At 41.2% G+C, this 26,805-nt stretch overlaps 1 protein-coding gene across 2 annotated transcripts in view; it reads left to right on the forward strand.

The window, feature by feature from the left end:
* Window positions 1-4,624: 4,624 nt before the first annotated feature.
* The window catches only part of LOC109913150 (ly6/PLAUR domain-containing protein 6), a 311,436-nt gene continuing 289,255 nt past the window's right edge, over window positions 4,625-26,805 (forward strand). The window contains exon 1 of one of the 2 annotated variants that reach the window (XM_048599482.1): window positions 4,625-4,730. The gene's annotated coding sequence lies outside the window, so the exon portion shown is untranslated. The remainder of the gene's footprint in view (window positions 4,731-26,805) is intronic. The other variant, XM_048599484.1, reaches the window with a different exon arrangement.

The raw sequence follows: 26,805 nt of genomic DNA on the forward strand, positions 1-26,805 counted from the left end.
ATTATACTCCATTTGTCAGATCTTTGTCTACTCATTTATCTTGTCTATATCCCTTTTAAGCCACTTCATGTCCTCTTTGTGTCTTTTACTGTAATCTAGTCATAAGGCCAAGAACAGCACTGACCAATCTACACTAAGCTTGCTTTCCAGCTCTTGTTATGACATTTCAAGTGCTCATCAATGTAGTTTTTAAAGGTTGTCCCATGTCTAATATTTTCTGAGAAAGTGCTTTCCAGACAACACTCTTGAGTTTATTCAACCTCACTTCACAGCAAAACTGCTCCATCTCCAGTAACATCCTAGTGAATCTTCTCTGCAATCCTCCAGTGTAATCACAATCACATCTGGAATGCACTGATGAAAGAGTGCCTCCATCAGATTCAATAAATAAATGGACAAGTACTCGAAAGGAAAAAGTACAAAGCTATGGGGCAAAGGCAGATGAGTGAAATTAAGTGGTAGATTTACCAAAAAGGCATGGAAAGCTTTTGTAATGCAGTGGTCATGTTGCTGCCTCCAAACCAGGTGGTCTAGATGCCATTCCCATCTGCTCTAGAGTTTGCAATAATATCACCGAACAGGTTGATCATAAACTATCTACAAAAGAACCAGTATGGACATAATGGTTATGTCCATATAATGGACATAAAACAAAACAAAGGAGACTATGATGGGATGAGAGAGGAGATAGGTGAGGTAAAATGGGAGCAAAAACGTTATGCTGGGTCAATTGAGGAACAGTGGAGGACTTTCAAAACGATTTTTCACAGTGCTCAGCAGAAGTATATTCCTGTGATAAGGAAGAACTGTAGGAAAAGAAATAGTCAGCCATGGATGTCTAAGGAAATAAAGGAAAATATCAGATTAAAAAAAACATACAAAAAAAGCAAAGATTACTGGGAAACTAGTAGATTAGGAAATCTTTAAAGGCCAACAGAAAGCCACAAAAAAAGTTATAAAGAAAAGTAAGATTATGAGAGTAAAATAGCTCAAAATATAAAAACAGGCAGCAAAAGTTTCTATAAATTTGTAAATCGTAAAAGAGTGGCGAAGGTAAACATTGGTCCTTTAGAGGATGAGAAGGCCAATTTACTAACTGGGAATGAGGAAATAGCCGAGGCATTAAACAGTTATTTTGTGTTGGTCTTTACAGTGGAAGACACAAATAACATGCCGAAAACTGATGGCAAAAAGTTTATAGCAGATGAGGACCTAGAAACTATCATTATCACTAAGGAGGCAGTGCTGGGCAAGCTAATGGGGCTAAAGGTAGACAAGTCTCCTGGCCCTGATGAAATGCATCCCAGGGTACTAAAAGAGGTGATGGGGGAAATAGCAAATGCACTAGTAATTATGTACCAAAATTCACTGGACTCTGGGTACGGTTCCCGCAGATTGGAAAACAGCCAATGTGACGCCACTGTTTAAAAAAGGAAGTAGACAAAAAGCAGGTAACTATAGGCCAGTTAGCTTAACTTCGGTAGTGGGGAAAATGCTTGAATCTATCATTAAGGAAGAAATAGCAAGACATCTGGATACAAATTCTCCCATTGGGAACACCCAGCATGGGTTCATGAAGGGTAGGTCATGTTTAACTAATTTGGTAGAATTCTTTGAGGACATTACTTGCATGGTGGACAATGGGGAACCTGTGGATGTAGTGTATCTGGACTTCCAGAAGGCATTTGACAAGGTGCCACACCAAAAGCTGCTACATAAGATAAAGTTGCACGGTATTTCAGGTAATGTATTGGCATGGATAGAGGATTGGTTGACTAGTAGAAAGCAAAGAGTAGGGGTAAATGGGTGTTTTTCTGGTTGGCGGTCAGTGGCTAGTGGTGTGCCTCAGGGATCAGTGTTGGGACCGCAATTGTTTACAATTTACATAGATGATTTGGAGTTGGGGACTAAGTGTGGTGTGTCAAAATTTGCAGATGACACTGAGATGAGTGGTAGAGCAAAGTGTGCAGAAGACACTGAAAGTCTGCAGAGGGATATAGATAGTCTAAGTGAGTGGGCAAAGGTCTGGCAGATGGAGTACAATGTTGGTAAGTGTGAGGTCATCCATTTTGGTAGGAATAACAGCAAAATGGACTATGTTTTAAATGGTAAAAAATTGCAACACACTGCTGTGCAGAGGGACTTGGGTGTCCTTGTGCATGAATCGTTAAAAGTAGGATTGCAGGTGCAGCAGGTAATTAAAAAGGCAAATAGAATTTTGTCTGTCATTGCTAGAGGGATGGAGTTTAAAAACAGGGAGGCTATGCTGCAGCTGTATAGGGTCCTGGTGAGGCCACACCTGGAGTCCTGTGTGCAGTTTTGGTCTCCTTACTTGAGAAGGGGATTATACTAGCACTGGAGGTGGTGCAGAGGAGATTCACTCGGTTGATTCCAGAGTTGAGGGGGTTGGATTATGAGGAGAGACTGAGTAGGCTGGGATTATACTCATTGGAATTCAGAAGAATGAGGGGAGATCTTATAGAAACATATAAGATTATGAAGGGAATAGATAAGGTGGAGACAGGGAGGTTGTTTCCGCTAGCAGGTGAAACTAGGACTAGAGGGCATCGCCTCAAAATAAAGGGAAGCAGATGTAGGACTGAGGTCAGGAGGAACTTCTTCACCCAAAGGGTTGTGAATCTGTGGAATTCCCTGCCCAGTGAAGTGGTTGAAGCTACCTCGCTGAATGCGTTTAAGGCAAGGCTAGATAAATTTTTGAACAGTAAAGGAATTAAGGGTTATGGTGAGTGGGCGGGTAAGTGGAGCGGAGTCTCAAAAAGATCAGCCATGACCTTATTAAATAGCGGGCCAGGCTCAAGGGGCCAGATGGCCTACTCCTGCTCCTAGTTCTTATGTTCTTATAATGGGTGAATGGATTTATTTTATGTGCTAACATTCAATGAGGTAATTCCATGGTGGTTTTTAGGCAAGTTTACTTCCAGCTGATTGAAGAATATGGCTATCACAACACGAACTTGTCCTAAAGATGGGTAAAAAAACTTTAAGTTTATTCTCTCTACATGTAAGGGGCTTCACCTGCCAATTGTTTCTCTTCTTTTCCAACTTGTTCAACTATCATGGGGATGGGGTGGGGTGAAGAGAACAGAATGTATACCATTCACCAGAAAATGAATTGGACTAGTGACATAAATACTGAAGCTACAAGGGCAGATTAGAGGCTAGGAATCCTGCAGTGAGTAACTCATCTCCAGATTCCCTAAAACATGTCTATCATCTACACTGCACAGGTCAGGAGAAAAATGGAATACTTCACACTTGAATAAAACCAAAACTGCAGATATTAGAAATCTGAAACAAAGAGTTAACATTTGAGTTTGATATGGCTTCTTCAGAACTGAAACATTAACTCTGTTTCTCTCTCCACAGATGCTGCGAGACCTGCTGAATTTCACCAGCATTTTCTGTGGTTGTTTCTATTCTCCACTTTCCTGGAAGAGAGCATCTCTAACAACATTCCGGAAGTTTGACACCAGGGCAAAGCAGCCTACTTGATTGGCACCGCATCCACAAGCATTCACTCCCTCTGCCACCAATGCCATAGCAGCAATGTGTACCATCAACAAGATGGAGTTCAGAAATATCCCAAGAATTCTTATCGAGCACTTTTCAATCCCACAACCATTATCATTTAGAAAGATAAGAGCAGCAGATAGATAGGAACACCACCATCTGCATGTTCCCCTCTAAGCCCAATTCTGAATTGGAATTATATTGCTGTTCCTTTAGTATTGCTGGGTCAAAATCCTGAAACTTCCTCCTGCATTTTCATCATCATAATTACCGTCCCTCACAGACAAGGGTGGTTCTCTTCCACTGGTAGAGTTAGTCCGTAAGTGACTGTACAGTTGGATGCCACTGCCGCAGACTCTGCTACACTTGGGGTTGAAGGTGGTTGTGGGATGGGGTGGGTGTGGCGTTGGTTGGGGCAGCTTGCTCCTTATGCTGTTTTCGCCTGGCTTGCGTTTTTCCCCCGACAGCAAGTCTCAGAATGAGGTTGCGTGTTTACAATGGAGATGAAGAGGGAGATGAGGAGGAATTTCTTCTCTCAGATGGTAGTGAATCTATCGAATTCTTTACTATTGAGGACGACTGAGGCTGGGTCATTAAGTATATTCAAGGCTGAGATACAGATTTTTAATCAGTAAAGGAACCAAAGATTATAGGGAAAAGGCAGGAAAGTGGCGTTGAGGATTATTGGATCAATCTGGTTTCCAATGAAAGGCACAACAGACCTGATGGGCTGAATGACCCACTTCTGCTCCTACATCTTATGGTCCTGCACAGAAAGCAGGGCGAGGAGGCACACCTCCGTGAACTAAGAGGTTCAGGGATTGTAATCGTGCTTTTAGTATCACTCAGCAACACCGTTCAGCCATTGAGTTAACACACCACTCTCAAGGACAACTTTCAGGCTGAGGCGAAAGAAACGGCCCTGAGCTCCGGCTGGTGTTTAAAACAAAAATCAAACGTTCAAGTTCCTGATATGGAAGTAGAAGGTCGGCAACAGTATTAACCTGTCACATTTCCCTCGCACCAGCCAAACTTAGATGATGTAATGCGTTTTGACCCCGCCTCAAAGGGGTGGAGAGATCACCACCAGATACCTGATCTGTTTAGAGCCCCTGTGTGGAACAGGGAGCCTATTCGCTGCTGTCTTTTCAACTAATAACATCGTCTAAAGTTTTGCCACTCACTTGCCCATCGGACAGGTAAAAAAAAACATTTATTTTTAAATTACAAAGTGATCTACATAAATTGCTGCCCACTTTCTGTTTGCACGGATGCACCAGCTTGCGGTGCAGTAATAAGTTGTCCCTGTTTTCCTAACTTTAATTTTCTATAATGTGATTTTTGTCAGTAAGATAATGCATACTGGAGGTAATGTCGCTCTGGGCTGTGATAAGTTGGACAGTGGATCTACAAGGAATATGCTTAAGTCAGGGATTGGATGCAGGGCTTTGCCGGACCGAGTTCTGACCGACCCACAGGAGGCGATCAGCTCAAGGGCTGCGATCAATGACTAGCTGCCTCTGGGTTTGACAGCTTGTTCCTCCAGGTTCCCCTCCAGAACCCACACTGCTTTCTAAAGTAGGGAAGAGCTGCTTGACATGCAGACACCACTGAGCACACCATAGTCGACTTGAAAAGGAGGGAGCTACAGTGCAGAAACTTTAACTCAAGTCTATTTCGCCCCCCCCAAACTGGATTATAAATAAATGTGTAACCTGATCGGGCTTGCATAAACGTTTGGATAGAAAGAATTTGGGCTGCGTCTGTAACGATTCTACTTTCTAAATCTTGTACAAGCACCGTTCCCCAAATATGCGTCTATTTAATTGATTACTGGAAGAATATCTATACTGCCTTCGCATTATCAGGTGGTGCATTAAGTTTGTGAACACAGTTCTGCCATTAGGTTGATAAAAGGACTTGCATTGATGTAGCACCTGTTTGCATCTCACTGAAACGCGTGGAAAGAATAATTTTACCTGCACACTTGTGTACGCAAACAAATCAAACATTTTAAGATACAACAGTTGGTGTTGAGATAAATGCCAGTTTCAACTGATCTTGGCTGTACTAGTCAATGGAGAAATGTTGGCAACTGGCACAAATGGAACTGTCTGCTCCAAGCAACTAGTGATAGCAAGATGCTGGAGTCAGAATCAACAGAGTGTGGAGCTGGAGTTCTGATGAAGGGTCCCAACCTGAAATGTCAACTTTCCTGCTCCTCTGATGCTGCCTGACCTGCTGTGTTCCTCCAGCTTTACACTGTGTTGAATCTGTAACTAATGCTGAGGTCTCAGTTCTTTACAATAGATATTAATTACTTGGATGAGTACTTCGTAGTGAATGCAGGTCTGCAGATGACGTAAAAATAGATGGAAGGCAGGTGGTGAGAGTGCCACAGAGACTATAGAGGGATGTAGACAAATTAAGCAAGTGGGCAAAAGAACCTGGCAGGTGGAGTATAATCTGGAGAACATGTGAGGCTATGCACTTTGGCACGAAGCGAAGAGGAGCTGAATATTATTTAAATGGAGAAAGACTGTAGAAAGCTACAATATAGAGGGATTTGTGCACAAAAGGCTAGCATTCAAATTCAGCTAGAAATAGGGAAAGTAAGTGGAATATTGGCCTTTATTTCAGAGGGAATGATGTATAAAAATAGGGAAGTCTTGCTAAAACTATAGCTGGAATACTGTGAACAATTTTGGCTCCTTTAACTAAAGAAAGATATACTGGCGTTGGAGGCAGTCCAGAGAAGGTTCATTAGTTTGATCCCTGTATTAAGAGATTATCTTATCAGGGGAGTTTGAGAAGGTTGAGCCTGTACTCATTGAAGTAAGGTAAGGTGACCTCATCGAAACATGTAAGATTCCTAATGGACAGGGTAGATGCGGAAAGGTTGTTTCTCTTTGTGGAAAGTTCTAGGACCAAAGGGCATAAGCTCAGAGTAAAGGCTGGCCCAGTAAGAACGAGATGAAGAGGAACATTTTCTGTCAGACTGTATAGAATATATGGAATTCTTCACCACAGAAGGCAGTAGCGGCTGATTCATTAGCTACATTCAAGGCTGGGATAGACATATTTTTGACCAGTAAGGGAATCAAGGGTTATGGGGCCAAGGCAGGTAGTAGAGTTGAGCATAATCAGATCAGTTATCATCTCATTGAATGATGGAGCAGGTGCTATGGGCTGAATGGCCTACTTCTGCTCCTATGTCTTATGGTATTAAGTAGTTCCATTGGACCTTAATCATCTGAAGTACTGATACAGGCAGATAGTGTGTCAACCTGCACTTCCAGTGAGGTAGATGCTTGGATGGTAGGCATCACTGTATAGAACAGTTAACGAGTAATTCTTAAAATAATTGTGATGGCATTTTCATCCCATCAAATTTACTCCTTTCCTAAAGTTCTGACTCTAGCGATGAACTTTACTTAATGCCAAATACCTTCTGGCAACTAATTTAGGTGAACGCTGTTCATTTATAAGTCTTGGCAGTTAAGGGGTAATTTTATTAACTGGAGTTCTGAGTAGGACCCATCTCTCTTTGGTAGTTCTTTTATTCATTAACAGGCTGAGGTAAGGATAGCTTTTTCCCCTTCCCTAAAGGGCATTAGTGAACCAGAAAAGTTTTTGCTGACAGTTGATTCATGGTCATTCTTAAGAATTCCTGGTGTAATTAAGAATTCCAGACATTTTAATGAATTCAAATTCCACCACCTGCCATAGCAGGATTCAAACCCAGGTCCCCCAAACATTATTTGGGTCTCTGGATTATCAGTCCAGTAATAATACCATTAGGCCATCACCTCCCCTTGCTAGTGCATGTTGGAATTGTAGGTGCACACAGCTCAGGGGTTTCAGACTATGAGTTGAATTTGAATGTTGGGTAAAAATTGACTTGTATTTGGTAGATTCTTCATCTGTGAAGGCATCACAGCCAAATATTATGTCTCCGCCTTTCTTTTGTATTGCTTAGTTGCAGACTAGATTTTGGGCAATATTAGTTGCCGCAGATGAACATATTAAATGAAAAGTTCTGCAAATAACCATTTGGAAAAAAATGATTGTTGCTTCCTGAGTTTGAAAATATGTATTTAAAAATAATTTAAATCAGAATAGACTTCAGAGCAGGCATTATTACTATCAGCAGACAAGCCATATTTAAATCACTACTTTGGAGCAATTTCATTGAATGCCAAAGGAGTTTGACCTTCGACTCAATTTCAAATTGCTCTTGAAGAGAGAGAATGCTAGAAAAAAAAGGTTAAAATTGTTATAGCTATGCATTAACATCCAGTTAGACTACTAAATTTGATTAATAAGTATATTAATGGAAAGTTATTTTCTCTATACGTAATCATAGAATGGAAATGCAAAGCGTTGGTGGATAATGATTGTCTTGTTAAGTTTCTGGTCAACAGCAATCCCCAGGATGTTGAATTGGCAAATGTGTTCAATGAATACTGCCATTTATTGTCATCCAAACATATCTGCGAGTACAGAATATATGGATCATTCATGATGATAACCACTTGTGATCTGTGACATCATAACAGCAGTTGTAGTAATAAGCAAAAGTTTGTTGTCCCGTTCATGTCAATTACAAAGCCAGGAATGGACTTGATTTGATTAATAGTGTTTCCTTGTTCCATGTTTTCTTGTTTTCAACATTTCAGAGTTGACTAATGGTCAGGAACAAGGCTAGTCACTTAAAAACTGACAACTGTAATATTGTCAATAAAAATGAAGTAATAACAGACCTACTGATAATTACTTTGCATCAACATTTACAGTAGGAGAAGATTTCTGTTTACGAGACAACTCAAGTAAACTGATATTAAACCAGGGACTGTCCAAAGTTAATGAAAGCAAAACAACAGTAATCAAGAAAATTATGACATAGAAGAGTGACAAGTCTCCTAAACCAAATCGTTCCTACACAGGACTTCAAAGAAAGTAGATGAAAACTTTACAAACTCTCTTAACTATAAAACTCCAGTTTTCTCTTGATTTTGCAACAATTCTTTTAGAAGGTAAATGTTCGCATGTCATGCTATTTAGTAAAGGTGAGAGAGGAAAACCAGATAATTATAGACTAGTTTAACCTAGCATCTGTTGTTAAAGGAATACCATATACTATCAAAAAGGACACCTGGAAAAGTTTCAGCTAATCATACAGAGTCAACAGGGATTTAGAAGGTGTGAGTAATGCCTGACAAATACAAGTTAATGTTTTTGATGAGGTGACAAATCCAGTCGGTGAAGGTGGGGTGGGTGGTGTAGTGGGTGGGTAGCCTTTGTAAATATTACTTAATAAGGATGTCCAGAAGACATTTGACAAGTCCCCCTTGTGATGACACTGTGCCTTTAAGAGATGTGTTCTGACCTGTTTCTCTTGCAGAGGGGTGTTGTCACAGTGGTACTGAAATGTCTTCTTCAGGCAGGCAGTTGGTAAACAGCTTTGAGTTCTCCCTAGGTGCTTTTCTTAAGGCAAAAAAAACCGAGTGGGCAGGTTCAGGGTCACACAAACCCAGAAGGATTTTGGTTTTGATTTAGGTTATTTCGTGGTTTTTTGCTGGCTGCCGGAACTGAAAGCTTGAGTTCACTATAGCTAGAGTGAAATCTTAGAGAGCAAGGCTTCCTCTTAAAAATCAAAAAGAGCAGATTGCTTCTTTCTTCTGGTCTGGAGAGAGGCAGCACATGAGAATAATAACTGAATAGTTGCTGAATTGTCTTTCACAGGGTGTGTTTATGCAAAGCTGTCTGTATTGGAACAGTTGATGATCAGTGGTTAAATATCATGAATGTTTTCTTGTTAAGTATTTCCTTAGAGTAAAGTTATGCCAATTCTTCTTTTTGTTGTATTTAACTGTGTTCTAAGGATAAAGTGTGCTTTAATTCAAGAATAGTCGTGGACCAATCTAATCGTATCTGGAACAGAGCACCCTACACTTGCCTTTTAAAAAATATAAAAGTTAGAGTCTAGGCCATTTCCATAATATACTTTCAGAGGTCTGGTCTGGTCCATATCACCCTCCAAGATATAATGCCTAAAGTTGAAGCTAATGGAATTGAAGGCAAATTATTGACCTAGTTAGGAAATTGGATATACAGCAAAAGACAGAGTGTGCAGGTATTTCTGCTATAACGCGATAGTTGCATTCTTATGTGACCTTGCGCTATAGAAAATTGTGCTATAGAAAATCGCGTTATAGGGAAATCGCTACAGAAAATCACTACATGTGTACAGCAGAGAGTTCATGTTATCCAAACAGCACCCACTATTCATCCATAACACAATGTGAAGCTGGAGGAACACAGCAGGCCAGGCAGCATCGGAGGACCAGGAAAGTTGATGTTTCGGGTCGGAATCCTTTTTCTGAAGAAGGGTCCTGACCCAAAACGTCAGCTTTCCTGCTCCTCTGATGCTGCCTGGCCTGCTGTGTTCCTCCAGCTCCACACTGTGTTATCTCTGACTCCAGCATCAGCAGTTCTTACCATCCCACTATTCATCAATCGCATTACAGCCAATTAGCATTAACGAAACACACGTTATAGCAGAAATAGCAGGAATAATGGACAATTAGCCTGGTCTCCTTCAAGAATCTTGTTGGGATATTAAGGATATAAGAACATAAGACATTGGAGCAAGAGTAGGCCATCTGGCCAGTCAAGCCTGCGCTGCTATTCATTAAGATCATGGCTGATCTTTTCGTGGACTCCACTCCACTTACTCACCCACTCACCATAACCATTAATTCTTTTACGGTTCAAAAATCTGTCTATCTTTGCCTTAAAAACATATAATGAAGTAGCCTCAACTGCTTCACTGAGCAAGGAATTCCACAGGTTCACAACTCTTTGCCTGAAGAAGTTCCTCAGTCCTAAATCTGCTCCACCTTATTTTGAGGCTATGACCCCAAGTTCTAGTTTCACCCACTAGTGGAAACAACCTCCCTGCTTCTAGCTTATCTATTCCCTTCATAATTCTATGTTTCTATAAGATCACCCCTCATTCTTCTAAATTCAAATGAGTATAGACCCAGTCTACTCAACCTCTCCTCATTAACCATTCACTGTATTTGTCAATGGCATGGTTGATTGTACTGTTGACAAATTTAGCTTTCTACGAAGCTAGGTGGCACTGTATGACATCGCAAATGGATAATTGATGATTAAAGAGTTGGGCAGAATTAGCTTGCAGGAAAGATGTTAGAAGCTATTACTGAAGAAGTTATAACAGCACGCTGAGGTCAAGGTAATCAGACAGAGTCAGCATACCTTTGTGAAAGGTAATTCATATTTGACCAATCCAATGGAAATCTTATAGGTGGGAACATGTGATGTGGATAAATGGTAACCGGTGGATGTACCGAACTTAGATTTCCAGAAGGCACTTGGTAAGATGCCACATCAAAGATTATTGCAGATAATAAAAGTGCATTGTGTAGTGGTTAGCATATTGGCACAAACAGAAGATTGACTGGCTAACATTAAGCCGAGAATAGGCATAAATGGGTCTTTTTCACACTGGCAAGATGTAATAAGTGGTGTGCCACAGGGATTACTGCTAGTACCTCAATTGTTTAAAATTTATGTAAATAACTTTGATGAAGGGTCAGAAAGTATGGTTGCTAAACTTGCCAGTGACACAGGATGTTGCCTGGGACGAAAAGGCTCAGTTATGAGGAGAGACTGAATAGGCAGGGTTTGTTTTGCTTGGAGCAGAGGAGGCTGGGGAGGGGATCTGATCAAGGTATAGACAGTGCCAACACTGAGAAACTGTTCACAATGGTAGATATGTCTAAGTCAAGATGATGTAATAGAAGAAGCAGTGGTTTAGGGGAGATCTGAGAAAGAGGGTGGTGGAAATTCAGAACCAGATCCCCTTGATGGAGGCAGGTAGTCTTGCAACATTTAAGAAGTGTCTGGATGAGTACTTAAAATGTTGGGACATAGTAGGCTATGGCTGAAGTGCAGGTAAGTGGGATTAATGTAGTTTGGTGTTAGTTGGTTGGCATAGACATGGTGTGCCAAAGGTCCTGATTCTATGTTTCATGACTCTCCCCTATAGGCAGGAAAGTAAGTTTTTAAGAGGATATATGGAGGCTACAGAAGATTATAGATAGGTTAAGTGGGTGGGCTAACATGTGGCATATGGAGTATAATGTGTGAATCACAAAAGGGCCACAGTTTATCCATTAATTGATGATGAAAGTAAGTATAAAGGCTTAATGACAGACCAACAACAATTACATAGTTTAGGTGCAGCCAACACTATTGCTATGGTCAGAAAACTCCTAACTAACAAGATCTGTTAAAAATGCAATTTTTCGCATCTACTGAAAAGCTGTGCAGATTTTTCTTAATATCCGTAGAGTTTATGGCACCAAAGGACATTGGGCATGCATGTGCAGGAAATATGTCTCCGAAGGCCAGGCCAGACCAGACCCCAGGTGGCAAACAAGACCACAAGACTGTAATTAAGGAAACAAAGTGGAGCACAATTAAAAAAAAAGCAAACAATTACAAACACAAGAATAAGATTCAGAGTCAACCAAGGAAGAGCAAATTTCAGAAGATGACCAGGCTTTCCATATTGTTAACCTCACATGCCATATCAATAGTATAGGTTTATTAGAAGACTATACATATTTTAATACCATATGTATTGAAAATGCAGAATGACGTACACTCAAAGCAAAGGTTGGCATCGGAGCAAGTGCCAACATATTACTGCTATGCATCCTGAAAGACATGGACCTCAGCAAGTGATGATCTGTGGTACACAGTAGCCCACAGGAGACCATCTCTCAGCATATAGTGGATCACCAATTCTGTGCATTGACAGAATCACGCTGCAGTGCCAGTGGACACGCTCATATTGGCATCCCAAAGTTATCTACCTGGTTGATACCAATGGCTCAGCCATGGCAGAACTACCAGTATGCACAGATCTTGGTGTGTTCACAATTCATGTGATTCACATACACCTAGTGTGGTGGAACAGAACGTGTGATGCAATTAAATTAGTCAACAATTTGCAATTTTTTTTAAAGTATGAGATAAACCAGCTACCAGAATAATTGCATATGATGAGATTAACAGATTACTCATTGCACACAAGGACCAAAATATTCCTCTTGATCTACCCGTTGAGGCCCTAGACTACAAATTTGAAGACATTCTGAAGGTTGGTCAGTTACGTTTTGACCAGAGCCAGACTGAACACTTGCAAGCAGTAACTGATAACTATAACAGTTGCACAAAATCATTATTGAGGGATGGCCTGACACTATTAAAGAAGTGCCTGAGGATGTTCATTCATTCTGGGCATAGAGATACGAGCTTGGTATATCATGAAAAGTCATTTTCATGGAATCCCTACAGTGTGGAAACAGACCATTTAGCCCATTGAGTCCACACCAACCTTCCAAAGAACAGCCCATCCACCCTATCCCTATAACTCTGCATTTACCGTGGCTAATCCATCTAACCTGTAGGTCCCTGGAACTATGGGCAATTTAGCATGACCAATCCACCTAACCTGCACATCTTTGGATTGTGGGAAGAAACTCCTGCGGACATGGCGAGAATGTACAAACTTCACACAGACAGTTGTGCAAGGCTGGAATCAAACCCAGGTCCCTAGCACTGAGAGGGAGCAGTGCTGACTACTGAGCCACCATGCCACCCCATTTGTTTTTCAAGGACAAACAGGTCCCCAAATACTAAATGCATTATGCCAAGGTATCATATCTGTGTTATAACTGGACACTTGGTTGTTGAACACAGGAGAAGTTAACACAGGAATCTCTGTACTGGCCAGGGATGAAACAGGTTATTTAATTAACTCTTGAATACTTGTGAGGCATGTAAAATGTATCAACTCAGTGGAGGAAGGAGTCCCTACATCCACACCATGTTCCACCCACCCCTTGGATGAACGTAGCTACAGATGTATTCACAGTTTATGGGGTCAGTTACATTCTTATTATGGATCACTTCTCCAAACTTCCCATTATTTGACAACTTAGCAACACAACGAACATGACCATTGCTGACATGATGAGTGCTATTTTAAGTTTATTCAGCGTTCCTGATCAGACAGTGTCTGACAATTGATTGCAATGCACTGACAAACCATTTTAAGAGATGTCTGTAACATGAGAGTGAGCCATATCATATCATCACCCACTATCCATGCTCCAGCAGTTTAGCAAAATGTATGGCTTGTATTCTCAAATTGTTGGTCATTAAGAATCAAGCAACAAGGCAAGATTTTCACTTTTAATTGCTGTATTTTTGCGCAACACCGATGGACAAGAGATCACCATCCCCTGCACACATTATGCTCAGAAGGCAAGTGTAAACAACATTGCCCAGCAATTAATTCTCCAAACATTCTGAGACACAGTAATTTCTTCTTCAAAGACAGAGGAGAATGAAAGACGTACATGATGAATGAGTGGGTTTCCATCAAATAAAAGGAGCTGCAGGATCTTAAAATTCAGTCCAACAATCATGAAGAATATGATGACTCTTTCGCAAAAAAAAGGTTTCCTAACGCAATCTGCAATAGCTATCCAATTTGGGAAATTGAATCATTCAATCGAGTGAAACTTGACTGGTGAGAATAAACAGCTCAGTCATTCCCAGCTTCAAGGTTAATGTTGTTTCCAAATTTTGCATAGAGGTGGACTTTAAGATCTGATAACACCTGTTGAATGGTCTGCAAAGTCTGGAAGTCAGGGCAAAGTGTGTAAATTGGAAATCCAAATCCAAATGTTTGTATGCCAGCAATGATTTCTAAAATGTGCAACTAGCCCAGATTATGCAAAGTCAGTATTGATCATGGTTCTACATTGAAAGAGAGTAGAAACCAGCTGAGACCAATGTACAGTGCAGCAATCATGCATAAGGAAGGACACCCCAACAAGGTTGAGTGTGTGGTGATGTTCACAACATCAACCAGAAAGAAGACAATCAAGTTATGAAACCAGTGCAGTGGAGGACAACACTTACCTCTCCAGACAGGTGTATGATTACCACATTAGGAGGAGTTCTCAAACCTCCAAAGCATTATATTGAGTTTTGAAATGACAATTGTGTGGCCTCTGTATACCTGTTGGTACAATTATTGGATTAACAACACTTGCCCAAGTACAACCATGTATATCTGTTCAGCTATGTTTTTAGCTTTCTTTAAAATCTATTCATGGGATGTAGCTGTCACTGGCCAGGCCAACATTTATTGCCCATCCCTAGCTGCCCAGAGAGAGTCAACCACATCAATGTTGGTCTGGAGTCACGTAGGCCAGACCAGCCAAGGACAGCAGTTTTCTTTCCTAAAGGGCATGATTGAATCAAATGGACTTTTATGACATTTGACAATGGTTTCATGGTAATCATTAGACTGTTAACTTCCAGATTTTTATTGAATTAAAATTCCACCACCTGGACCCAGAACATTACCTGGGTCTCTGGATTAATAGCCTACTGATAATACCACTAGGCCATCACCTCCCCTACAAAGAAAGGGGAATGTGTTACATTTAATGGTCAGCATATCAGGACACCTTTAAGACACCTGCTTTATATATCATCACTGTATTATCGCATGTGACCCGAGGCTATAACGATCTCACTCTCCAGCTTACTCCAGGATTATTTGAAGCATTCTTGTTAAACATGTTATATAAATCCAAGTTTTGTTGTGGATTGTTGAACTGTATTCTGCAAGTGACAATCAATGCTAGCTCGTTTGTTAGTTCTAAACTGGTTCTGATAGATTTTTGATGCGGAAGATATTAAGGTATTTGGGATAAAAGGACACATATGGAGATAGGTGACAAATCAGTTCATATCTAAAGGAATGGTATAATGTAATTCAGGGATTAAATGGCCTACTTCTGTTTTTATGATCTTATGATAATTGGCAGTTTTAATTTAAATTACATATTTGCTCATTAGATTAGGCCAAAACATCCAGGCGAAATTTATTTTTCATGCCTAGAGAAGGTGATAATGGACCTTTTCAAAATGATTGAAAATTCCAGGATATTTATGCAACAATGATTATTGGCCAACAATATATGTCCAAGTCAGGATGTTGTGTGATTTGAGATGGTAGTGTTCAGTATTGTTGGCCTTTTTGGTGGTAGAGGCTGTGGGACTTGGAGGTTCTCTGAAAGCAAGTTGCTCCAGTGAATTATGTACTGCACTTATGTTAGTGGAGATGGAGCAAGTGTGCCACTGAAACTGAATTGTTTTGTCTGAGTAGTGTTGGATTTCTTTTCAATTGTTGCTACTTCCTCATCCAGTTGAATGGGGAGTATGCTATCATTTTTAACTTGAGCCCTGTAGATGGTGGAAATGTTCCAAAGCATTAGGAGGTGAACTACTCATTCCTTGCCAAACAGCCTGACCCTGCTCTGCTCTTGTTGGTTTAATTAGGCTTTTAGTCAAATCATGTCCCCCAAAAGGTGGTGGTGTTTTAGTAATGGTAGTTTCATTGTGGCTTGTGAGAGGTGGTTAGATTTCCTCTTGTAATTGTCAAGTCATTGCCTAGCATTTACTTTGCACGTGTGTCACTTATTTTTGTCATCACAAGCCTTAATGTTATCTAAGCCCTGTTGTAATCTGATATTACAATTTATTGTTGTCGCCTTAAATATTTTCTAGAGTGCATTTGTGCTAGTCCAGTGTAAATTTCACGTGTGTAGGGAATGCCTACATGGCCCAGCATTTAACTGTGGAACGACAAAATCTACATAGACTTCAGTTAAACCCCCAGGCAATCAAAACTGGAAATTCATACCTTGTGTCCCTCCAGTCTTTTGGAAGAAAATATTTGATAAAATGACATAGGTATAACCACGAAGCTGCTTTCTTTATCAGGATGTAACTGTTTCTTTGTTTGCTTATGTTTGGGTTTACTTACTTTAATCACTATGGCTTCCCTGTAATAATACAAAATGATGTACATTTCACCACGTCAGCAGGTCATCTTGCTTTGTTTAAACTAAAAGATCTAACAATCTGGAAGCTGCATTGTTTAGTCTGGTTAAACTTTGCGGTTTTCTACTTAGAAATCAGAGTGCACCTTGAACTCTGTCTCTATTTCCGTGTTTACAATCTTAGAGGAGGGTGGACACCAGACAACTCCTAGCAACCACCCGAAACCAGGGAGGTCCCAGCATAGGGTGTGAAGGGCCTATCATTTATCAAGACAGGCTAATGAATGGCTTATTGTTATAGTCTTTGGTAAAATATCTTCAATGTCTCACCAGTTTATATTTTAAACATCTTCCATTTCTATCTCAGCCCATTTCTTGAAACTTAGAAATATGCTCATTTTCAAGATTCAACCCTTCCCTCCCCCTCCCTGCCAACCATCGCCTCAGCCTTCCATCATTGACAAATCCTAAAATGGAATAGCTGTTAAGGGGTTATGGCTGCAAATTTAGGAAAGTTCTGTGGGCCAATGCAACCTGGATCTTATAGTAGGATGAAGGATATCAATGATGCAGCTAAAGATGGCTGGCTGAGCATCCTGGATCGAAGAGCACCTGTCACAACAGTCATCTGGGTTGACCTCCAGCAACCAGGCCAATTTTCAGATTCTCAACATGAGAATTTAAATTTGAGCTGTTCGGACACTGGGTTCAGTCTGAGACCTTGCTTAGGGAGTAGGTTGAAATCAAAGATAAGAACACAGAGTATACAGTGGGGGCCGAAAATTATTATTTCAGTTGTCCCGATGCCAAAAGGGAGGAAATTTATGCTCATTTCAGAACTGGCTGCATGACAATATGGAGGGTGTGAAGATGATTAAAAGTAGTGTTGTATGTTGTCAACATACATGTGGTATCTAATCCCACGTTGGCAGATGATTCCGTTGAGGGATAGTATGTAAATGTGTAAGAGGAATGGGCTGAAGGATACATTTTGTCGTGGACCTGGACAGAATTGCATTTGTCTGGTTCCATTCTAAAGTATCTGATTGGAATCAGAGAATCTCCTGCAAATGTTACTCTTTATATTCCTGTATTATGGTTCCCATTTGGGAGGAGGCAGTGGTTAGCTCAGTTGCTGGTCAGCTGGTTTGTAATGCAGAGTAACACCAAACACATGAGTTCAATTTCTGCACCAACTGAGATTGCCATGAAAGACTCTCCTTCTCAACCTCTCTCCTTGCCCACAGCATGTTGACTCTCAGGTTAGACCTCCACCAGTCATCTCTCTCCAATGAGGAAAGCTGCCCTGTAGTCTGGTAAAAGTATTGCACCCTTACCTTTATTGACCCTGGTGTTCTTCAACCATTGAACATCAGCCTTCTCTAATTTCTCATTCATTGGCTACATCTCAGTGAAATCATCCAAAGAAACACTCCATTATTTTTCACATGCATTCTGGCAACACTCAGTTCTGCTTCAACACCCTCTCCGCTCTCAAATCCCCACTGACTGCGAAATTATGAGCCTGCCTTTTTGACCTCCAATAGGCCATGAGCTGAAATTTCCTCAAAGTTATGCGCAGTTCAGTCAGCTGCAAGGGGCTGATGGTTGATGGTGGCTCTTTGTTGTCGCTCTCTTTGCTCATTCTGGGTGTGTTGTGTCTTGGAAAGCTGGTAAGAAGGGAAAAACCCAGAAGGGGGAGGGTTGGGATGCGGGCACTGATGTGGGAGAGAATACAGGCTTTCTATGGTCTCACCACCTGCAGCTTGCACCCCATGCCAGGTAAGAGGATGTGGATGATCTCGGAGTTGAAAAGGGAATTATGACAGGGAATATACTGTCATGCTTAATATTCTGACTGATGCTGGATGTGATGGGCTGTGTTGCAGCTGGCACCGTGATGTGGACCTACTCAATGGGGCTCAACAGATGCAGTTATTATTGTCCCCAACACTGGTTTTGCTTTGCTCCCTTCTATTATGTGTGACCTTGTTCTGCAAGAGGGATGGCAGAATGTTAGTGACTGTGTTTAGGTGAAGTGCCTGCTGAATGGTTAGAGGTCGGTGGATGCTCTGGGAGAGGGATATAAGCTTTGGTATGTGTTGTAAGGATTAAATGGATTATCTGGAAGTCTTATGGGTGTCCTGAGTGCCAGAGACTGCTGATGGGTAAGTAATGAACATGTGTTTATGGAGCAGTGTGAAAACTTGTGGAGTTTTGGATAGGCAATAGGGTTAGATGAGTGTGAAGACGCACTTGCGAACACTACCACCTCTGTGAGGATGTCGAACCTCTTGTACAAACTCCTGCCATATCTTTCAGGCCAGTCTCCTTACACTGACCTCCCATTCTCTTCAAAGGGTATTTTAAATACGGCTGTACTCCTCCTTCCCAGGAAAACATGGTCTTCTCTCCTCATGTGTGCCTCAACCATGACGATTTTCATTGTGTAGCTACACTTCTTCATAATGTCTCCCCTTGTACCTTTGGTGATTTTCTTAAAATTATGCCTTCCAACTGGAGAAGAAAATCAAGTTGTACCTGCTTTGAAAAATCCTGGCACTAATTAATCCCTGCTGATGAAATAATGAAAGTTAGAATCAAAGCTTAGCTGGCGGACAATGACTAATATCACTAAAGATAATCAAATGTCAAGAGATATTATTATACATACAAAAACAAAGTTGCTGGAAAAGCTCAGCAGATCTGGCAGCATCTGTGAAGGAGAAAATCAGAGTTAACGTTTCGGGTCCAGTTCCTCAGAACTGAGGTTCAGCTTTGTTTTTGTTCTGGTTTTACAGCATCTGCAGTCCTTTCAGTTTTTATATTATTACATATGTCTGGAGCAGGTAGGACTTGAACTTAAGTCTCCTGGTTCAGAGTTAGGGACACCACCAAGTGCCCTCAGAACCTAGGATAACAAGGTGTAGAGCTGGATGAACACAGCAGGCCAAGCAGCATCATAGGAGCAGGAAGGCTGACTTTTCGGGCCTAGACCCTAGTTTTTTTGTAAACCCACCACCAAATCAGCCAAACAACAATCACCTGGGACAGGGTAAGGATAACAAAAATGAATGAAGGATATGGGAACAAGGGAGGGAACTAAAGCAAAGTAGTGCCAGTGGGGGAAAATGATGCATGTAGTGAAGAAACCCAGGTCTTTTTTTAACCCCACTGCTCTTATCCAGGAACCGAAGTCTTGATTTTTTTACATCAATGTGTTCAGGAATATTATTATAACCCTTTGGGCCAAGTGGGAATTGAACCCAGGCCTCCTAATTCAAAAGCAGAGAAACTACCACTTCACCACAAGAGCCTTTATACCTTCTCTAGCTTGAAATCTTGCTGACAGATCGCCGCAGTATGCTAAATGGTGTTGACTGCTGTCATAACTGTCAGCACTCAGTTTATTTCTTTTTCAATTTCCAATAGTGGCTTCCTCCCACTAAACCCCCAACATACCCCCACTCAGACCTGAATGAGTTGACAGATATTTAAATCCCTGTGGACAGGACAGTGGCCAGTTTTATTGGCAGCTTGCAGAGACATGTGCACAGTTGATAGCAGGATTTAATTGTCAGTGGTGGCTCCTGGATTAGTTATTAGAAGAGACTAAACCCAGAGCCTCAAGAGAAGTGCCCTCCAGGTAATAAGCAGTGGATCACGAATCTTTGTGCCAGTTGGTGAAGAGTAACATTAACCTTCAACATGATTCACCTTTCACTGTTGTCTAATTTGGTTCAAGTTCACAAGTGGTGCATAATATACCTTTCAACGGCTCCACCTATCTTCTGTGGAAAAGGATTCATTGTAACACCAACAAAACAATGTTTTTGATCAGAGGAGCTAAAGGGTGATGAACTGAATGAGGAACGTAGCAGAACAGAATTAAAGCAGGGAGGAGAAACAGCTAATGAGAAGAGAAGCTTGGCAGAGAGGAAAGAAATTGTGATTTTTGGGAAGAAGTGACATGGTGAATCAAGGAGTTGTTGGCAATGTTAGAGTGAAGGGGATGGGGAATAGAAGGGAGACCAGGTCTAGCACAGCCACCCTCTTTATCTCAGTACCATAGCAGCCATGTTTATATCTGTCACACTCCCAAGGAGTGCCTCAAAATGCCTGAGGGAAAAGCATAAAATGGAAACCGAAAGACCTGCAGATGCTGTAAATCAGGAACAAAAATGTATGTTGCTGGAAACGCTGGTAGGTCTGGTAGCATCTGTGAAGAAAAATCAGTTAATGTTTCGGGTCCAATGACCCTTCCTCTGACTTGATAATAAGGTTAGAAAATGTTAGTTTATACACAGAAGATAGGGTGGGGGGAGGGAGTAAGGAGTAAATGATAGGTGGGGTTGAGCCCAAATAGAGAGAAGAACAGTTGGACTGACAAAGGAGTTGATAATGATCTGGCTAGGAGAGTGAATAATGGGGACTGTTAGTGGCTAGCATTGGGTAGTGTGTATGTGATATATGGGTAGGGGGCTAGGACATGGGAGAGTTCAGGCCCTAAGACTGTTGAACTCGATATTGATTGCAGAGGGCTACAGGATCCCCAAGCGTAAAATGAGGTATTGTTCCTCCAGCTTGCACTGAGCTTCACTGGAACACTGCAGCAAACCTGAGACAGAGCTTTTATCCAGGGAACAGGATGGTGTTTTAAACTGGCAGGCGGCTGGAAGCTCAGGGTCTTTTTTGCAGGCAAAATGTAGTTGGTTTACGAAGCGGTCACCCAGTCTACACTTCATTTCCCTAATCTAGAGGAGACCGCATTGTGAGCAGTGAATGCAGTAGACTAGATTGTGGGAAATGCATGTGAAATGCTGCTTCACCTAGAAGGTATGTTTGGGCCCTTGGATACTGGGGAGGGAGGAGGTAAATGGGCAGGTGTTGCACCTTCGGCAGTTGCAGGGATAGGTGCTGTGGGGCTAAGGGGGGTGCTATTAGGAGTGAACGAAGAAAGGATCAGAGTGTCCTGAGGGAACAGTCTCTGCAGAAAGTGGACAAGGGAGAGGAGGGAATTATGAATAAAATGGAAATACTTGCAGAGACACATGCACATTTGATGGCAGGATTGGCCTTCCAGTGGCACAAGATTAGTTTATTGCATGATAGCAATTAAATGCAAGTTATATTGTTGGGTTAGTCTGAGAGCTGTATGGTGCAGCCATAGTGTCCTACCTCTGAGCAAGAGGGCCTGGGTTCAAGTCCCACCTGCTCTGGGGTTGTGTCATAACATAAAAACCGAAAGAACTGCAGATGCTGTAAATCAGGAGCAAAAATAGAGATTGCTGGAAAAGCTCAGCAGGTCTGGCAGCATCTGTAGAAAGAAATCAGTGTTAATGTTTTGGGTCGAGTGACAGGACTCAACTCGAAATGTTAACCCTGATTTCTCTCCACAGATGCTGCCAGACCTGCTGAGCTTTTCCACAAATCTCCATTTATGTGTCATGACATGTCAGAACAGGTTGACGCACAATAACAGTATTGGCTAGTTAGATAATGTTACTCAGACTATTGCGAGACATAAATGTCACATCTGTGAGTACCCTCCAAAATCTGAGCTATTCTCTTGATTTCCCCACCCAAGACTGTATGGTTTCATCACATTGGGTGGAACTTAGTGCAAACTCCCAAATTAGCCATTTCAGAACAATTCCTTAATGCAAGAACTCCTATCACCAATGTCTGAACCTGTACCTGGCCATCACCAAAATTGCTTACTTCCATTACAGATCTACTCCTGCTCCCTCTGTGTCTTAGCTCATCTACTGCTGAAAGCCTTAACTATGAATTTCTTATCAGCTAATCCCTTTCTGACTGACATCCCACTCTCTGTAAAAATGGCTTATCAAAATGCTGCTGCCCATGTGTTAACTTACACCAAGTTCACTTTATTTGTTACCACTATGCTCACTGGCATACATTGGTTCCCAGGCTCAGCAGTTAATATCCTCCACCTTGTTTCTAAACTCCTCCATGCCATTGCCCCTTCAGATCTCAGTATTCACCCCTGAACTCATAGTACTCAAGATCTCTGCTCTCCTGCAATTTTGACCTCTTCTGCAATGCTGATTTTCATTTCTTCACTATTGAAGGCACAGCCACAGCAGTTCTGAGGAAGTGTCACCGGACCCGAAACATTAACTCTGTTTTTTCCTTCACAGATGCTGCCAGACCTGCTGAGCTTCTCCAGCAACTTTGTTTTTGTTTTTGTTCCTGATTTACAGCAAGTGCAGGTCTTTCGGTTTTATGCACAGCCACAACGCCTAACTTTGGAATTTCTTCCCTAAACCTTTCTGCCCCCCTGCCCTCCTGTAAGACATTATTCAGATATGACCTCTTTGGCCTGACTTTTGGTGATCTGTCTTAAGAGCTACATAAGTGGCTCATAATGCTACTGTAAAACACTTTGGGATGTTTCACATTAGAGGCATTATTCAAATGCAAGTTGTTCTCTTAGAGCTGAGATTGCATTCTGAGTGCTATTTTCTGCCACCTATACTGACAGCACGTTCATTCTTTGTTCAAACAATAGTTTTGGTCTGTAACCTAAGCAGAGAGTTCTGACGGACTGTTCATTCTCAGAGTGTATTACAGTCAAGCTAAATTTAGTCTTTACTTGAGCATACACTTGCTTCAGGTGTCATTGAAGGAGATCGGAACTGAGGAACCTCATTTCCACACCTCTTCCAGGCCGTGATGCCACAACTGGCCCTCTTATTAAGATTGATTCACATACCGTCATCTCCAAAGTGGATTAGCTGAGCTGTTGTGCATTCACCTGATGCACATTACGGGCCTGATAAAATCTCAGAATCTGACAGGAAGCTGGAGAATGGGAATCAGAACTTGTGGAGTGGATATCAGACCATTTTGACATTGAGCAGGTCCTTTGGGTGTGGTGGGGGGAGAGTTGTTGGAGGTGGGTCAGCTTTGTGTTTGGGAGCTGGATGTCGGTCCAACGTTAAACAGTTCTGCTGCTCCTGACCCAGAGGCAGTAAGATTGATCCAGTCCCCTTGCTTCCTGTCATGTGCCTGTTTTCCAAAAACTCAGGAATCAAGGCCCTAAGTGGAAAATAAACAGTAGCTACATGGGAGTCAAGTGGCTTATATATTTTACTGACTAATGAGTTCTGAGAGTGGACTTTCCACCTTTAATGAAACTAAAAGTGGATAGGTCTGGGTTGGTTTTCCTGTTTTTAAGCTTTAAACTCTCCCTGAAATGTTCAAATTGCCTCCAAACCGTTTGCACCATTTTCATTAAAAAGCACGCTCTGCATTGCGTATAAGAACTTTACATCAAGTCTGTGGTCGACAATCTCTTTTCATACAGACTCAGTGTACACCTGTAGTTTTTCATACAAATAGAAGCTTCCCCATCTCCAGCACAACTTCTTTTTATTCTGTTACTTAGTGTGTCATGTACACTCAGTGTTTGGATGAAGAGACAAGGAGCTTGATAACGTTCTGACACAAGTTTTATGTCTTTTCCTGCAGAAATCTTAAAATGTTTACATCAGGTGTTGATTACAAGTCCTCATGCGCAGACATACCCAATAAAGTGAGCAAAAAAATCACTTCAACCACAGTTTGGAGACATGCTTAAATCCTCTAGCACTCTGAGTTAATATCTTAATGCTGGAATTGAGTGCCTTTGTGGATTAGGCAAGGTTAAGATGTAGCAGTGGGACCATTGCAATAAATCTTATTTGGCAGGGGGAACATAACAGAATAATTATCATTTGAAATTCATAAACTAAAATAGCTAAAGTTGCTTAAAGATAAATCATGCACGATTTATAATGTAAAAACTCACAGTTACTTGTGTGATGACAGTACTTGAAGCTCAGAAATGTGCCATCAATTTTGTGTCTTCAGCATTTCAATTTCCCATTCAAGTTTTCGTTCACAGTCCTTAAGCCCCTTCTTCAACATAGGAGAAGGAATCTTGTGTATTTTTAAAGCTGAAGTTATGAAGCCAGAGCAACTACTTGTTGTCTCAGGCTTTTTAGCTGGTTGCCTTACAAAGTGTCGGGCCTGTGAATATGTTGGTCATGTTGGCATTCACATGACCATGGGAATCATGGTAAAATATAAAAATATTTACCGTTCAATAATATTTTTTAATAGCTACACAAAACATTATAATGGAAGTTATATCAGCTACACTGATGAAAGTTACAAGTGACCTTGAAATGCCCTGAAGCAACCCGTGCACTCCTGTGGATTGCAGGCACATCCTGGCCATTTCATAAACTGAACAAAATCTTTCATTGTATTTTTCTTGTAAAAGTACACATGACAATAAATTCTAAATTCTAAATTCTGACTTGCAACATTCCACATGCAGCATCACTCTAAACTCATTATTTGTGCATTTCTGTTAATATGTTGCACCAAATAGACAACTCAATGTATTTTTATCGCACTTTTACAATGGTAAAAACATTTTTCAATATCTAATAAAGCAAAATTTGTCATCAATATATTGGCAACAAAAAGCAAGGAGCACACTGGTATCTCCCAGATCGATTTTGACTATAACATCTAAAGTAATAATGTGGAGGTGCCGGCTTTGGACTGGGTTGGATATGATCAGAAATCACATGACACCAGGTTATAGCCCAACAGATTTATTTGAAAACATAAGCTTTTGAAGCCTCAGTCCCTCTTCAGGTGTTAGTGAAAGAGGTAGTATCAGACAAAGAATTTATAAATAAAAGATCAAAGGTTCACACCATTGTTGAGGATGTATACACACACACGTACACGTGAATCTATGGGGTGAGTTTGTATTTGCAGATACATTTTATTTTGTTCAAATAGCACATAAGTTATAGACAGTCAGTCAATATGGCGTTCTATAAATACAACCAGTCTGACTCCAAACTAAACACAAACAGATTCTAAACAAGGCCTCACACCTAACATGCATTGTCTGACCTAAAATGTCAACTCTCCTGTACACTGATAAAACCTTTTGTCTTCTCAGGACTGTGACTTGAAAGGAATTTGGGGATTTACACGTACATATTAATCAAGTAAAACCTTCTAATGGATTAAAGATTTAACAGTATCTTACAGAGGTTCACTTGCACATGAGAAAAGGTGGATTGGCCATGCTAAATTGCCCGTAGTGTTCAGGAATGTGTAGATTAGGTGGGTTATGGAGGATGGATCTGGGTGGGATGTTCTGAGGGTCAGTGTGCTCTTGTTGGGCCGAATGGCCTGTTTTCACACTGTAGGGATTCTATGATTCTGTATCACTGTGGGAGTTCTTCCTGGGGCAAACTAAGATAAGTGACCTCCAAAAACATCAGTCTTTCTTTGTGCTGGATATGATACAAACTAGTAGACAGTTTTCCCCAATTCCCATTGATTCCAGTTTGCTAGGGCACCTAATGCCACACTTAGTCAAATGCTTCCCTGACATTAGGGGCAGTTACTCCGACTTCAGCCTAGAATTCAGTTCCTTTGTTTATGTTTGGTCCTAGGCTGCAGTGAGATCCAGAGCTGAGTAGGCTGGGTAGAACCAAACTGAGCACCAGTTGAGCAAATGTTATTAGATGACACTGTCGATGACCTCTTCCATCACTTTGCTATGTTTGAGAATAAATTGATGGGACACTGGCCAGATTCTATTTGCCCTGCTTTTTGTGGACAGGACCTATTTGGGCAGTTTTCAACGTTGCTGGTGTTGTAACTATCCTGGAGTACACACCTGCAGTGCTATGGTTGGACTGTTATTAAAGCCCATAGTCTTTGAAGTATCCAGTGACTTCGGCCACACAACTTGATGGAGAGTATCCTCAATATAAATATAGTATTTCTTCACCACAAGGAGTGTGCAGTGATCATTTCTTCCAATATTATCATGAACAGATGCATCTGGAACAGGTTGACTAGTGTGGACAAAGTCAAAAAGCATTTCTTTCGTCTTGTTGGTTCCTTCACAACTTGCAATAGGCCCATTCTAGCAGCTGTGCCATTCAGAAAGGGCCAGCTTTTTTGGTAGTGGTGCTACCAAACCGCTTTTGGGTTTATGGCTAGCTGAAAGGACCCAATCCCAAGATTTTCTTAAGGTAAAGAAATAGCAGGTTTATTCCTTGCTAACCTCGAGAAAAATAATACCAATGTAATGTCAAGTATATGTCCTTCATGCAGTCAGTTTGGAGCACGCACATATACACAAATGCATACTTGGAGTCTTGTTCCATGGTGACTGCCAGTTTATGTAAGAGATTCTGTTCACACCTCTGGGTGGGGGTATGCACGGTGCCTGATCGACTGGCTTCATTGCCCTTGAGAACAT

Source organism: Rhincodon typus, chromosome 7, assembly GCF_021869965.1.
Source record: "Rhincodon typus isolate 14 chromosome 7, sRhiTyp1.1, whole genome shotgun sequence".
Classification (NCBI taxonomy): Eukaryota; Metazoa; Chordata; class Chondrichthyes; order Orectolobiformes; family Rhincodontidae; genus Rhincodon; species Rhincodon typus.